Consider the following 13,631-nt stretch of genomic DNA (forward strand, 5'->3'; position numbering starts at 1 on the left):
TGACAACTCAATTGCATGAATTGAGCAACTCCTTGTTGATGTTGTAGGTAGTGGTGTAGAAAATAATTTTGTTCATTCTTTTGTTTCTTTTTCTCCTTTATGGAAAGATTCTGTTCTCATTGATGTGAGCTCATGTTTCTTAATTAACACATGAATTTGGTACTGGTTGTCAACTTACTGATGGGTGATCCTATTTTCATAATTGAATTAATATATGAATTTGGTAGTGATGAGGAGTTGGGTTTGGGAGATTAAGAAGGGATGATAATGCAAAATGAGTTATTTGAATTCTAGGTTTGATAAGATGGGGAGTTGGGTTTGGTGAGTGTGGATTTGGAAGGTGGAGGAGATGTGGTGGTCGCGGTCATGGAGGAAGAGAAAGGGGTTGGGTCTGGGGGGGGGGGGGGGAGACAGAGAGAGAGATGTGGTGGTCGCGGCCATGGAGGAAGAGAAAGGGGTTGGGTCTGTTGGGGGGGGGGGAGAGTGAGAGAGAGAGAGAGAAAAAAAAACTGTAAAAATACTATATTACCCTTTAACAAATGAATAATTACATAAGGCTAATGGAAAAGATGACGGCATGTACCAAACTTGGGTAGAAATTTGAACTTGATGTACCGTTTTGATTTTAACAAAAGTTGATTCACGAAAGATTAGAATGACCAATACTTCATGTACTCTTCTTGAAATTTTCCCGAAGTTTTATGCCAACTTGGACTGCTCCAATGTGCATAAATTGATCATTCTTTGCCTTTGCACTGGCAACTTCTTGAGGAGTGATCATTAAGAGATCTGTTTCTCCTGTTGTGGAATGAGTTGTAAATTCCAATAATTTGAAATGATGGCCATCCATCAATTCAAACTTTCTTCTTTTATAGATTTGTTTGAAATCTAATTTTGGAATTGCGGAGTTTTTCACCTCCTGTTCTATTTCATTGTATTCTAATTCTTCTGCATTTAGGAGTTGTACTCCTTTTTTTTTTTTCCGAAGATGCTCATCATCTTGACATCTCTTGCTACCAAATGCTTTGATTTTTCATACCTGATACTGGTCAGACTAGTAGAAGGTTCTAAAAAAATCATGTTTGGAACAGGATTCTTCTCAGGTTTTTCTAATGGTTTGAATCCATTAGCTTTCTTTGATTTTACTGGAGGCTTTTTCTTATCCTTCAGTATGTTTTTCATAGAATCCAGCATTTCTCGTTGTTCATTGATTTTTCTACTAACACTTGTTAGCTGTTCTTCTTCATTTTGTGGAAGTTCTTTGATATAATCTAGTTTGTTTTCCAATTTTTCCAATTGGGAGATTATATCTGGTACTTTTTCTAGATGATTTTGACATCTAGATATTTCTTTTATCAGATTCTAATTTTTCTCATCAGAAGATTTTAGTAGAGAATTCAACTTCTCTAATATCAATTCAGACATTGTCTCTATTGGGGATTCCCCTTTTGAGCTTTTTCAGCAAGCTCTGATACCAGCGATGTGCGGATCTAATCGATGCTCAAATAATCAAGAGGTTTTTGTTCCTCTTTAAGAGTATATTGGAGATCTCCAATATTTTTCTCAACTTTATAAATTCTTTCTTGAACTATAAAGATAATATCTCAGTAATCGAGAGTTTCTCTTTTAAGTCTTGCTCTAAATTCTTTCAATTTTCTCAACTTTTCTCTTTCTTCTACTAATTCTGTACTGGTTATTTTGCAAATAGCAATTAACTCTAGTCTGGAAACGATTGAAATTATGAATAGTGAAAATTAACTGTTTACCTTCGAGTGTAGATGATAGATCTATAGCTGCAATAGGTTAAACAAATAAACCCAAAAGTATGGGCCTACTATGCTTTGTCAGTTTTTTTTTTTGTAACGGAAAAACTAACGGCGTACACCAAAATGAAAGATTGGAGCAAACTTGATATACTAATGTGATAGTTATGAATGTTGGTATACTAAAGTGTAGAAATGCCTAAAGTTGGTGCACGGTTTGTGATGTTTTCCCTAAAGAAAGAGTTGTGAGACTATAAGCTTTCTCATGTGGAAAGGGATTAGATTATATAAATGAATTATCATACAAGGTACTCAAGTATTAGTTTGGATTTATTTCCAACAAAAAAAAAAGTATTAGTTTGGATGAAGTGACGATTTGCTCACCTAATTCAAATACATTTGCTCAAGCACATTGTCTTCCAAGTTACTTAGTTTAGTCCCGCCACGTATGAGAAGACATGAAATTATAGAGCTCTTCTTTAATTGATAAATATTTTGTAGGAGTATGATACATTATATGACAATATTCTTTAGTTATCTTACAAATTATCATACCTCCCTAAAGGCTAAAATCTCATGTTCTTTTGATCAAAAAAAAAAAAAATCTCATGTAATGTTTTGCCAAAGAATGCGACTTACTCTTTGCCTAATTCTATATAACCCTAACCGCCATGGCTGGGGATCTAAGCAATGCGGGCCGGCATCACCACCAAGCGGAATCTCTCTCTCCGACTCTCGTTGCCTCCTCGCGGTGACCCAATGTAGACTTCGTTCGACGAGCTCTCAACCAAATTTCCTCTCTATAGTCTTTGCGGAGAGGGGTGGATTTGCAAGCACTGGAGTAAACTAACCGGGGAGGATTTCGGTTAGGATCTGGGTCGAATCCGACCAAATAGAGCATGGCTCAAGGCTGATAATAGGCTGGCAAGGTCGGTGAGGATGGGTTCAAACTGGACTTGAGCGATGCTGTTGCAAACGGTTTGATCATGGCAGGGGTGAGGATTCAGAGCCTAATGGTCAATGGCGTCAGACTTCACGGCTACGATGATGGTTGGGGCGATTCAGGTGCTCTAACCTGAGGAAGAGACTATCCGCCTGAAGTTTTGAAAACAAGGTGGCTTGTATCCCGTAAGTGCAGCAGCGGTGGTGGCTGTGGAAGTGACTGGAATAGAATAGAGAAGATTGATTGTGAGTTGGGTGCCAAGATCACTTTAGTAGCCCAACTCACCTTGATGGCACAAATCAATATGGGTCTGAGGTCTAATGGGCTTTGGTTGCCCAAAATAGATGTCTTTAGGACTTGGGCCTTTTTCAAGACCAAACTAATGAACTCGGGTTTTTCCAGGTTTCGCATTTGGGATTTAGGAGGAAGAAACTAGCCAAACCTCCCTTCCCCTAGCCATACTGTGATGGGTAAGGAGAAAATTTAAGTTTTGTTTTTATGTTCTAAACTTAGCCTATTTACTATGTTTCTTTTCATAGTGTATAAGCTCACTTTTAAATAAGTGAGCAGTGGTTGTCTAATGAGTGGTGCTAGCATACCATGTCCTAAACTTACCCATAAAGGTGGCAAGGGAAAGTATGTATCCATGCAATTCTAGCTTAAGTTGAATGAGAATTTATTTATTTATTTATTATTACTACTACTACTACTTTGTTGCTAGCTAATTACTTTTCCTTTTTCTAGTACTGTCGTGCAACCAATTATTTTATTTTTACTACCAATTTCGTTTTTGAATAGTACATAGCAAAAAAGAAAAAAAGATGCGTCTATAAGGGTTTCCTAGCTAGCCGTCAACCCCTTTATCAACCAAGAGGGGGCGACGGCTTCAACCTCCGTTCATCTTCCCAATTGCGATGTCCATCTTCGGCTATCGCTTCCATTCCTTGCTTTGGTTCTCCATCATCAAGAGCATATCATCCATGGAGCAAGACAACATCTTGCTCTCTCAAGACCAAGGTTTTAAATATCGGTTTTAAATATCTATCGGAACTTTGCAAAAGGGAGATATCAGAATTATCGGGGATATAGGAGAAAATATATAGTTTTTGATAGACTCAATTTATTAGAATTACATATAAATACATATAATGTCAACTTCATCTACATCTAAAAAGAGACTCTAGGTGGTTGAAAAGCCGCTCGCTGGTCTATGAAAATGCAATAATCAGACCAAAACATGTGACCCATATAGTACGAATTGTAGTGATGAACATGATAGTTATAGATCTCTCTAGAGCTGCCGACAGTTTCCCCTATAAGGGGATAATAAGGATGAATCCAACTAGCATGGATAACTGATCATATACTTCTCCATATTGATTATATCCATAAGTGTCCTAACCAAATTGATTGTTGCCTTCATGAGATTCATTTGAAATCCCACTGCGCTCTGTGCCTAAACTGATAGAGTCAAAACTTAAGGCAATTGAAGAAACATCAGATGGGTTACTTTAATCATCAGTTGCACCTCTAGTCCTCCTCCCATATCGGGTCTTCTCTTGAGCACCATGATCAGCTATTCTCACTCCATGGTCTTCATCTTGGGTGGTATGATTAAAATTACCTTCACATGTAAATGGGTTTAATCCTCCACCCATAGAAGATTGTCCATATTCATATCTTTCACCTCCACCACATGTTCCGCTTCGACCTTCTCCACCATCAGCAGAACTATCTGGAGTTGTTGTATCACCCAACGCATCATCACTATCTGAATTATCTCCTGGGTTTTTAACAATTTCTTCAAATAAGACCCTCTCTACGTTGATTCCAACATTAGTTGCAGTTTCTACAACTTGTGAAAGAGGTTTACCAGCTTCATCATCGAGGTGTGCAGGCATAATCCAATCATGAAGTGGATCAATGCCATTATCAAGCGGCTCACTTGCAACATGAAGTAGATCTACATAGTTGTTTTCATTGACCACATTATTCATTGCTTGTCTATCTTGCAGCTGCAGCTTCATGTTGTAGTAGTAGTATACAAGCTTTTCCAACTTCTGATATGCCAAACGGTTCCTTTGCTTCTTTCTATTATTCAACTACAGAGTACAGAATTACAGACTACATACAGAGTTACAGACACAGACACATACTATACAGTACCAAATCTCTCCTCACAAATATTTGCATTTAGAGAATTACTTCTCACCTAGAATCGCCTTGAAGGTATTTCTCCTCACCTAAATTCGCCTTGATGAGATCTCTCTTCACACAAATTTGCATTTAGAGAATTACTAAGTTTTTTCTATTTTTATTTTTTTCATCAGATTTTACAGATATTTTTTCACTTTATCGGGAATATATCCTAAATATCTAATATATCGGGGATATTTGACGGTGTCGGAGAAATTTCACAGAAATGGTAGAAGATAAAATATTCACCCCCTAAGATATATCGGTCCGTCGAACAAGGGAGATATCGGGAGATATATCGAAAATATCGCAGATATTTAAAACCTTGCTCAAGACATTGTTTCAAGGCCTTCGATCACTCCAGCAACGATGTTTTGGTCTGAATTCTGTGTACTTGGTATCGCTGAAGGTGCACCATGGATGGATCAAGAACGATCATCCCTAAAATGAGGCTCCCCTCGTCAATCTGATTTTGATCAGATTTGGTGATCGGTGTCGCTGTTTGGGATGCGCTACTAGAAGTCGGCTCTATGGAAGAAAGGCAGCACGTTGGCACTCCCAAGAATCGAACGGTGGCCCTCGATTACAGTTGAGCTTGCCTAAATCCAAAAAGGTATGCCTGCTGATGAAGTCCTGAGCATGTTGTACTCAGGAAAACCTCCTAGCCCTAGCTTGAAGGGCAAGGAGAAGATGTAGTCTCTTTTATGTTTCTATGCCTATAAACTATCTATTAGATTATGTCATAGATATAGGACCGCTTTAAATAAATGAGAGATAAGTTCTAAAATAGTTGGTATATCCCTATGTACCAATGTGGTCTTCACCACAAATCATTATTCTATCCATTGCGAGACAACGGGAGGGTATGTAATGGTCTTCTTATCATGAGTTATATAAATGAAACTATCATCTATTAAAAAAAAAATATTATATTTTTATTGACTTGTGATGAAATATGATAATATAACAGTGTGCTCTCTTTCTATTGATTAAACATATATACATGCTTACATTGAAAATACCATTATGACCAAAAAAAAAAGAAATGCATTGCAGTTATCACAAAATGGGTTGAGTGGAAAACAAAATTCTCGCTTCCACTATGAAAAGTTCTCCAACCAAATCAAGGATTTCTTATTTTCCTGTCTATCTTAAATTCTCTGTATGTATATACATTCTAATCTTTCTGCCTTCGGACTCCATAAGGTCACTGCGAATAGTTGTATTTGGCACTGCAGGGTTCCTTTTTGACGTATCTTTTGCTTCTGTCTCGACTACAAAACCTCCCAGTCAGCCGCTTGTTCGGTAAGAACAATGGCCTGAAGACTGCAATGGAGATCAGATCCTAAAGGACATATATATATATCATTCCGGTAGTGTATCAAAAGAATTAGAAGAAGGGGTGCCGTAGCTTCATGCATCTCTGGTTAGTTTCAGCTCGCCCCTCACGTACCGATCACCCTTTTGATTGCTGAGCTGGCTCTTAGAGCAACCAGGAGTTAAATCTCCCACGCGTGCATAAATAAGTGAAAGTAGGCAGAATACTGTTTGACTATCTGTACTGCTGCATGTATACTGTTGTTGATAGTAATCAGCATGAACTATGATGTCAGACCACAAAACAGAATTAAGCACATTAAAAGATAGCAGAAAAAGAAAAGAACAGTATGCTCATCGATCTTATCCTTTCGACTCCTCTTTGCCTTTGGCTCTGGGTTTTCGATATGCATGGTTTCTAACAATGCAACACACTTTGGATGCAAATATTTATTTACATACAAACTTGTTATTTTTTTTTTTTGCTAGCTAAAAAGAAAAGACGTTAGAGTTTATCAATATATTAAAAATCAAGCCGGGTACATCAAAAAGTAAAGCCACATGAATAGCATCATTTTAGCATATGCATATAATTCAACTTTAAGTCATTTAGCATAAAAGGATGTTAGCTAGATACTATATATATTTGTTCTGGAGAGTAATGATTAGTAGTTAAGTTGGAGAGTAATGATTAGTAGTTAAGTTGGACATTTTGTGTAGTATGCATCGTTCCACCCAAATTTTCTCTTTGAGATTGAGCACTTTACATGATGAGTCTGTCTCTATAAGGTCTCTTTCTCACACATAAGTATATAGCCATGTGTTCTTTATCCAATACTATTGATTAATTAATAGCAACTGCATGCCCATTAAAAGTGATCATTTGGAAGCCCTACCACTAACGAAATGAAAAAGAAGGTGGACATCGCTATTCCAATACTTGCACTATCCAAGCAAGCAAGCAAGGATATCTCTTTACAATTTAGTTATCTGATATTCTGATTCTGATACAATATCTGTTTAAACAAAGAAGGCAACTTCAAGCTGGCTAGATCTATCCAACCATTTGAGGAACTAAAACGTGCTAAGGTTTTGCTATCTGACCTCAACTTTCATGCATATATACAAACAAACTTGAATATATGTCGTACGTATAAAAAGGGATGACCAGAAAGGTATCAAAAGGTGCCACTACGCTTAGACATGCCAGGCTTCTACTTCTTCTTTTATTTTGTTTTCCTTTAAGTCTTTGATTGTAAGTGGTTCAATTAATAGTTCATAGTGGAATGTCTCGATCCAATAAATTGAATATGTCTGAGAGGTGACACATGAAGATGTTTTTGATTTACATAACACTTCAAAGTTAACTTTTAAAATAGAGATCTGCGATTGATGGGATTTGCTAGCTTGGTATGGTTTTTTGGAGGAGGCTAGGGCTAGCCTGATTGAAGAAAAAGATGATATGACATTTGTAAGCTGCCAAAGTATGATTAAGCAAGTCATTGGGCAATCATGCATACCAAAGAGACATTAGGCAATTAACGTACATGAAATTTTTAAAAGATCTATGTGCAAATCTCCTGAAACTAAACTGTTTCTGTGCTCGGATGCATCACGTATTTGTCTGGGCAGTGCTGGTTGGTAGATCAAAATGGTGAAAGATTATGCACGATTGCTGGACGTAGTGCGTTCGGCAACATATCATGAATAATCTGCTCAAGATTTGTTTCAACCTATCTCGATCCGGTGTATGCACACCTCTATATAACCTTGACAAACCCCCATTACAAGTGTGACGGAGGAGGCCAAAGCGGGCACCTTACACCGGATCAAGATAGCTAGGCTTTGAGGAGATTGTTCATGATATGTTTGTGGAAAATTTCATTTACCATGCAGCTCAGAATACCCAAGTGTAAATTTGTTAGCTAGGGTTAGGTTGCATTTGGGATTGTAAACAACTGCGGTAGTTGTTGTCCTCTTTGGTTTGAAAAGTAAAAGTAAAAGCTGTACATGTACGTGCGATACGAAGAGATCAAAATATTTTTACTTGGGTTACCAAAGCTTTTAGTAGGGAAATGAATAAAAACCCTTATTTTGATCCTCCATCAAAAAAAAAAAAAAAACCTAATTTTGGTCCTTCTGTAGGTCTGTGCTCGATCAAAATTGGGGATCTGATAGAAATCCAAGCTGAGGAGCAGCTTCCCGGTCCTGAGTTTAGCATCACATATGTATGTGCGTCCTGGAGCTGGTTTAATTAGTCCTAGAATCGGTTCAAATTGCCTTTATAATCATCACGTTCATTCATGGTAATATGCGGTTGCAGTCATACGTAGTTTCACCTATATATGAATTAAGGGGGTGTATTGTATTAGGCGAGAAAACAGGCGAGAGAGGTCTAGGGTTGGAAAGACAGAGGCTGGCGTTGAGGCCTGTCCGGCGGCGCTCCCGCGTTGATGGCGGCTTCCTGCCCCGTCGACGAGTGGTGGGTGTTGCCGGACGGGTTCCTGGGGCTCTAGGATTCTTCTTTTTCTCTGGGTTTAGGTGCTCCTGGCTGTGTAGGCTCTTTCATCTATCTCAAGCAGCGGCGCAGGCGGTGGTGAAGGGTGCTCGGCTATCGGCGACGGGAAGGTGCTTAGTGACCAGATCGTGGCGGCGGCAGGCCATGGATCGTATGGCACTGGTCTTTTCTCTGAGGCGTGTGGCTGGGTGGAGGATCGAGTGTTTGAAAGGGATTCTCGAATTGATGGGAGGCTGGATTGGTTTCAGATCAATTTGGGATGGATTTGCACAATGGTCGGTAATGAGTTTCAGCCAAGGAGGATGGTGGTGGCCTGAGATCCCAAGCTGGTCGTGGCAGTGTACTTGGCTTGGGTGTCTTCGGTGGGGTGTGCTCACTTGGCTGCACTCCTGGTGGTTTGCCGTCGGTCTGTTGTCAATGGTGAGGCAGATGGAAGTGGTTCAACATAGCCTGGTACTTTGTTTTATTAGGTTTCAGTTTTTTATTAGGGTTTTAGTTTCAGGTTTTTGGTTAGGTCAAATAAATCGTCCCTACTCAATTGAGCTAGGGTTTGGAGGTTTTGGTCGTGGTGTGGAGCCATCTATATGGTGTTACTCCTGGGAACAATATGTTACAATTTCGATGTTGTTTGGTTATCAACGGAAAGGTGGATTTCCCTTGCACGTGGTCTGGCGGTTTATGGACACGGTGTGGAAGAGGGTGGAGTGGTTTGTCTGGATGTTGGTGACGAGGTCGTATCGGGACACTCGGGATTGGTTATCGTTTTTTGTAGCCTGGGGTGATAGGCGTAAAAATTGGTTAGGGGTTGGACCTTTTCGGTTCATGGAAGTTACTATTAGTGACGGACCCATAACTAGGGATCTTGGTAGGAATATGTGTCGTGGTGTTGATACCACAACCGGTTATTCCAATGCTTTGTAATTGTTTTGGATATTAATGGATTCTATTTCTTCTCAAAAAAAAAGGGGGTGTATTGTATTTGGATTTGTGCAGACTTTTTTTAAAGGGAGCTTCTATTCATACCTCCAAATTTGGCATTTGGACCTCCTTAATTACTTAATAGACCTCTAACTTACTTTTACAAATAACCAATTTGCTATCTACACTTCTCTAATTTTCCTATAATGCCCATCGTCCAATAAAATCAATAAAATACCTTTTTTTTTTTTAAGATTCTATTCGTACTTTCAAAACCAGTAGTTGGATCTCATTCAGTTTTTGAAGATTTGGAAGGCAATTTTTTTTTTTTTTTTGGAAGTTCATCCTCCATATACGAGTAACAGAGGTGCTAACACTTTTTCAATGAATTGTCGACTCTTGGTTAGAGTAGGCAACAATACCATGTTTGCTCATCATCTCGTACAAATAGGTTTTCCAAGTATTATTTTCATTGCATTTAGGTATCATTGTCCCTAAACTGATTCTCTCCTACTTGTTTCTATATCAACTTGAAATGAACATGCATGGTCCTTTTGTTTTAGATATGTATGGGATAGTGGAGGAAATTACAATAATCAACCATGGGACTAGTGCATTCTCCATAGATTTATATCAGAGGGTCGAATTTTTCATCATATCTATAGAATAGTTCCCCATAAAATTGCTCTGTACTGATGATGTGCGGGAAGATCTTGTGGACAACTACCTATTGCTGCGTTTGTCATATAAACGTGCTGGAGTACTACTGCTTTTTGTCGCCGCTCATTCACATGTTTGATTGCATTCAAAATGAGTAGGGCTTCATCAACTGAGGTGTCTTTGTATTTCCCATTTTCTCTCCTTTTTTTTTTTTATAGCGCAATGGTAGATCTTGTAAATTGTCAGTTGTGTGAGCAAGGAAGTCTATCACTTTACGAGGACAAAATCAAATTCAGAAAATTCTGACTTCAACGTTAAATAATGTTTGGCGATATATATTTTAGGGTTTACATTGGAGGAGAAAATTTTTCCCAAGTTGAAGACTTACTGTTCGTAGAGATAAAACTCTTTTTTCTCCCTTATTTGTGTCTTTATTGGTAATTTGACATGAGTTGACAAAGTCAACTAGTAATTGAAAAAAATGACAGGTCCAAATACCAATTTTGGAGGTATGAATAGAAGCTCCCTTTTTTAAATGACAGACTTTTTGAAAAGTTCATAGACTCTTTAAAGAGTTGATAGACTGCTATTGATTTCTTAAAACCATTGATTTTAGCAACAGACTTTTTATTGATTCATGACAATTTATATACTTTATCATGGTATATACTCCATGGTATATATGCTTCCGTCATCCATTAATCCTAAGCATTAGCACACTTTTTGACTAATGGTCATGCGGCAATACCTTTTGAATTCTAGTGTTCTAGAAATATGCATGCCTACACCTCACTTCAATTGGACCACCACTACTAGAATTTTGTTCATAGACATCAGTCCAGAACCGATGTTAAACTAATTTTCGACCGATGTCTTAGTGGGTGTAGAGAAAGATATAGACATCAATATAAGCGCGTTTTTAACCGATGTCCCAGACAACAACCAACATCGATTCTAAAAAACAAATCGATGTATAATCATCATAATCTTATATGTTAACTGTATTTAATTCTTCATATTTTCACATTTTAGGCTTAATAAAGTATATCTCGAACAATACCTAAGTGAACATTTGCATCGAATTCTATTTCAGAAGTGATGTCTCGAACCCTTCTAGACATCGGTTGTTGTTTCTAAAACCGACGTGTTGTTTCATTGTAGACATCGCTTTTGTTTTATAAAAACGATGTTCTCTGTTTAATGATACATCAGTTTACTTTATGGTAGGTGATTTGTGTGTTGGAAATAGATTACGTTTAGTGTTTAGAAATCGATGTGCACTAGTTTTGGGTACATCGGTTCTGTGGACACAATTCGATATATTGATAATCTTAAGACATCGATTTTCATTTTGATACTGGTTTCTAATATCTCAACTGACATCGTTTTTCTTGGCATTACTGTTTTGTTATGCTTTTATATAATTCACTTCATACTGACAAGCATAATGTGCAAATGGAAAAGAAATGCATTTCCCATCTTCCAAAAATCGAGGCTTTCCATTAATTTTCTTTTCAAGTTCATGATTCAACATAATTCACAAAATAATACCCCAAAACTGACAAAGGCTAGCCTAGACATTTGATCCAGCTTTAGAATTCTTATCTGTAGCCACTTTACTTTAGTAAACCCTATTGGAAATATTTCAATGTCTAGAGCTACAACACAGTACTCAGAATGATCAGTCTCAATAACCTTGAACTCGACACTCCTCATTCCAACTCTCACAATGAAGAGATCACCCTTCCTCTTTCTTTCCCAGAAAACTCCCGAGGCCTTCTTCAATCTATCACGAAACCACCAAATCAGTCTACTCTCTAAATTTGAGGCTTCTCCATCTGCAACAGTTCCTTCGAGTTTTGGCCTGGTACTATATCAATATAGAACCATCAAGACAAGTTTAAGTAGGAGATCATACAAGAAACTTATAAAAGTATATATGAATTGCACTTTATAAAGTATCATGTTTGAAATACCTCACTATTAAAGCTAGCAAGTATCATATAGCTCATCTCTTGTGTGAACCAATTACTCTTCCAACAGCTGCTAACAACGCAGCAAATTTAACAGTCTCACCAACTAATACACAGAACTATCAGCAACAGAAAAGGCATACAACCTTCTAACTCAGTTTTTCATATATACATATTAACAATTGATGTACCTTGACAAAAAGACCGTCAGTTTTCTGTATTATATTTGCTTTTCTGTATTATATTTGCTTTATGTATTGCAGAAGGTACTCACAAGGAATCAAATAATCAAATTGTGAATAGTAAAATGCTAAACAACAAAAATACCCAATCAGGGAAAAAATAATCTAATATCCAATAAAGAATCTAAATTCAAAACCCTAGATTCAAGTTCATTGAGTGCGAGTGAGTGTATATAACTAATTATACACAGATGCATACACAAACATACAATCATACACAACTCCGATGCAAAATAAACCAGTCATAAATGGAAATTGAAGAGCAGAAAGTGAATAAGGATCAAAGAGGGACCTATTTGACAGACTCGATGATCTCAGGGCTGATAGCATCGCCAGGGAAGAGGGTGGCAGTGATCGGAGTGGAAGTAGATGAGAAAACCCTAGCTGCCGGCGATGAGGATGAGACCAAGGTAGGGCAAGGATTCGCAGAAGCTGTGTGTGTGTGTGTCTACATATATACAAGTGAATCAAAGGAAGCCAACCAAAGTGAATCAACCTGCAAGTGCGGTGATAACTTTGACAATTCATCATTATTGATTAGCTTTAAGAATTAAACCAGCATTAAGCTACAACACAGATGCACTAAAAATTCAAAACTCAAAAGCAAGAGTGACTGTCTAACAGTACAAAATGTGTTATATGACAAGGTTAGACCATTAAAAATAATATACAAAAGATGTGTTTGGTGTCCTGGCCTTGCTTGACTCAAAGAAAAGTTTGGACATATAAATTTTGGATTCTCCATTAGCAATAAGGAACAGCAAAATTGAAGTATCTTAGTGCATACAACCCCAGTAAGAGAAAAGTATGTTCCTAACTTAATCATTTTATACACACAGTAGATTGAACATGCATTGTCAAGTAGATTCTACATATGACCTCTCCAGGTACGAGTAAGCAGCAACCTCCTGCCAATAAGAACAATTTATGTATATATGCCGTCAATCAGGCATAACTTTGGAAATCAAGGTTTCTTAAATAACCTGAGGAAAATCTACACCGAAGTAGCAATTCCAGAAGGGAGTCTGTGTGAAATTAAACAATATCACCAAATACACACACACACACACAAATATATAAGAAAACCTTTACTTAATGAAG

This window comes from Rosa rugosa, chromosome 3 (genome assembly GCF_958449725.1).
Source record: "Rosa rugosa chromosome 3, drRosRugo1.1, whole genome shotgun sequence".
Classification (NCBI taxonomy): Eukaryota; Viridiplantae; Streptophyta; class Magnoliopsida; order Rosales; family Rosaceae; genus Rosa; species Rosa rugosa.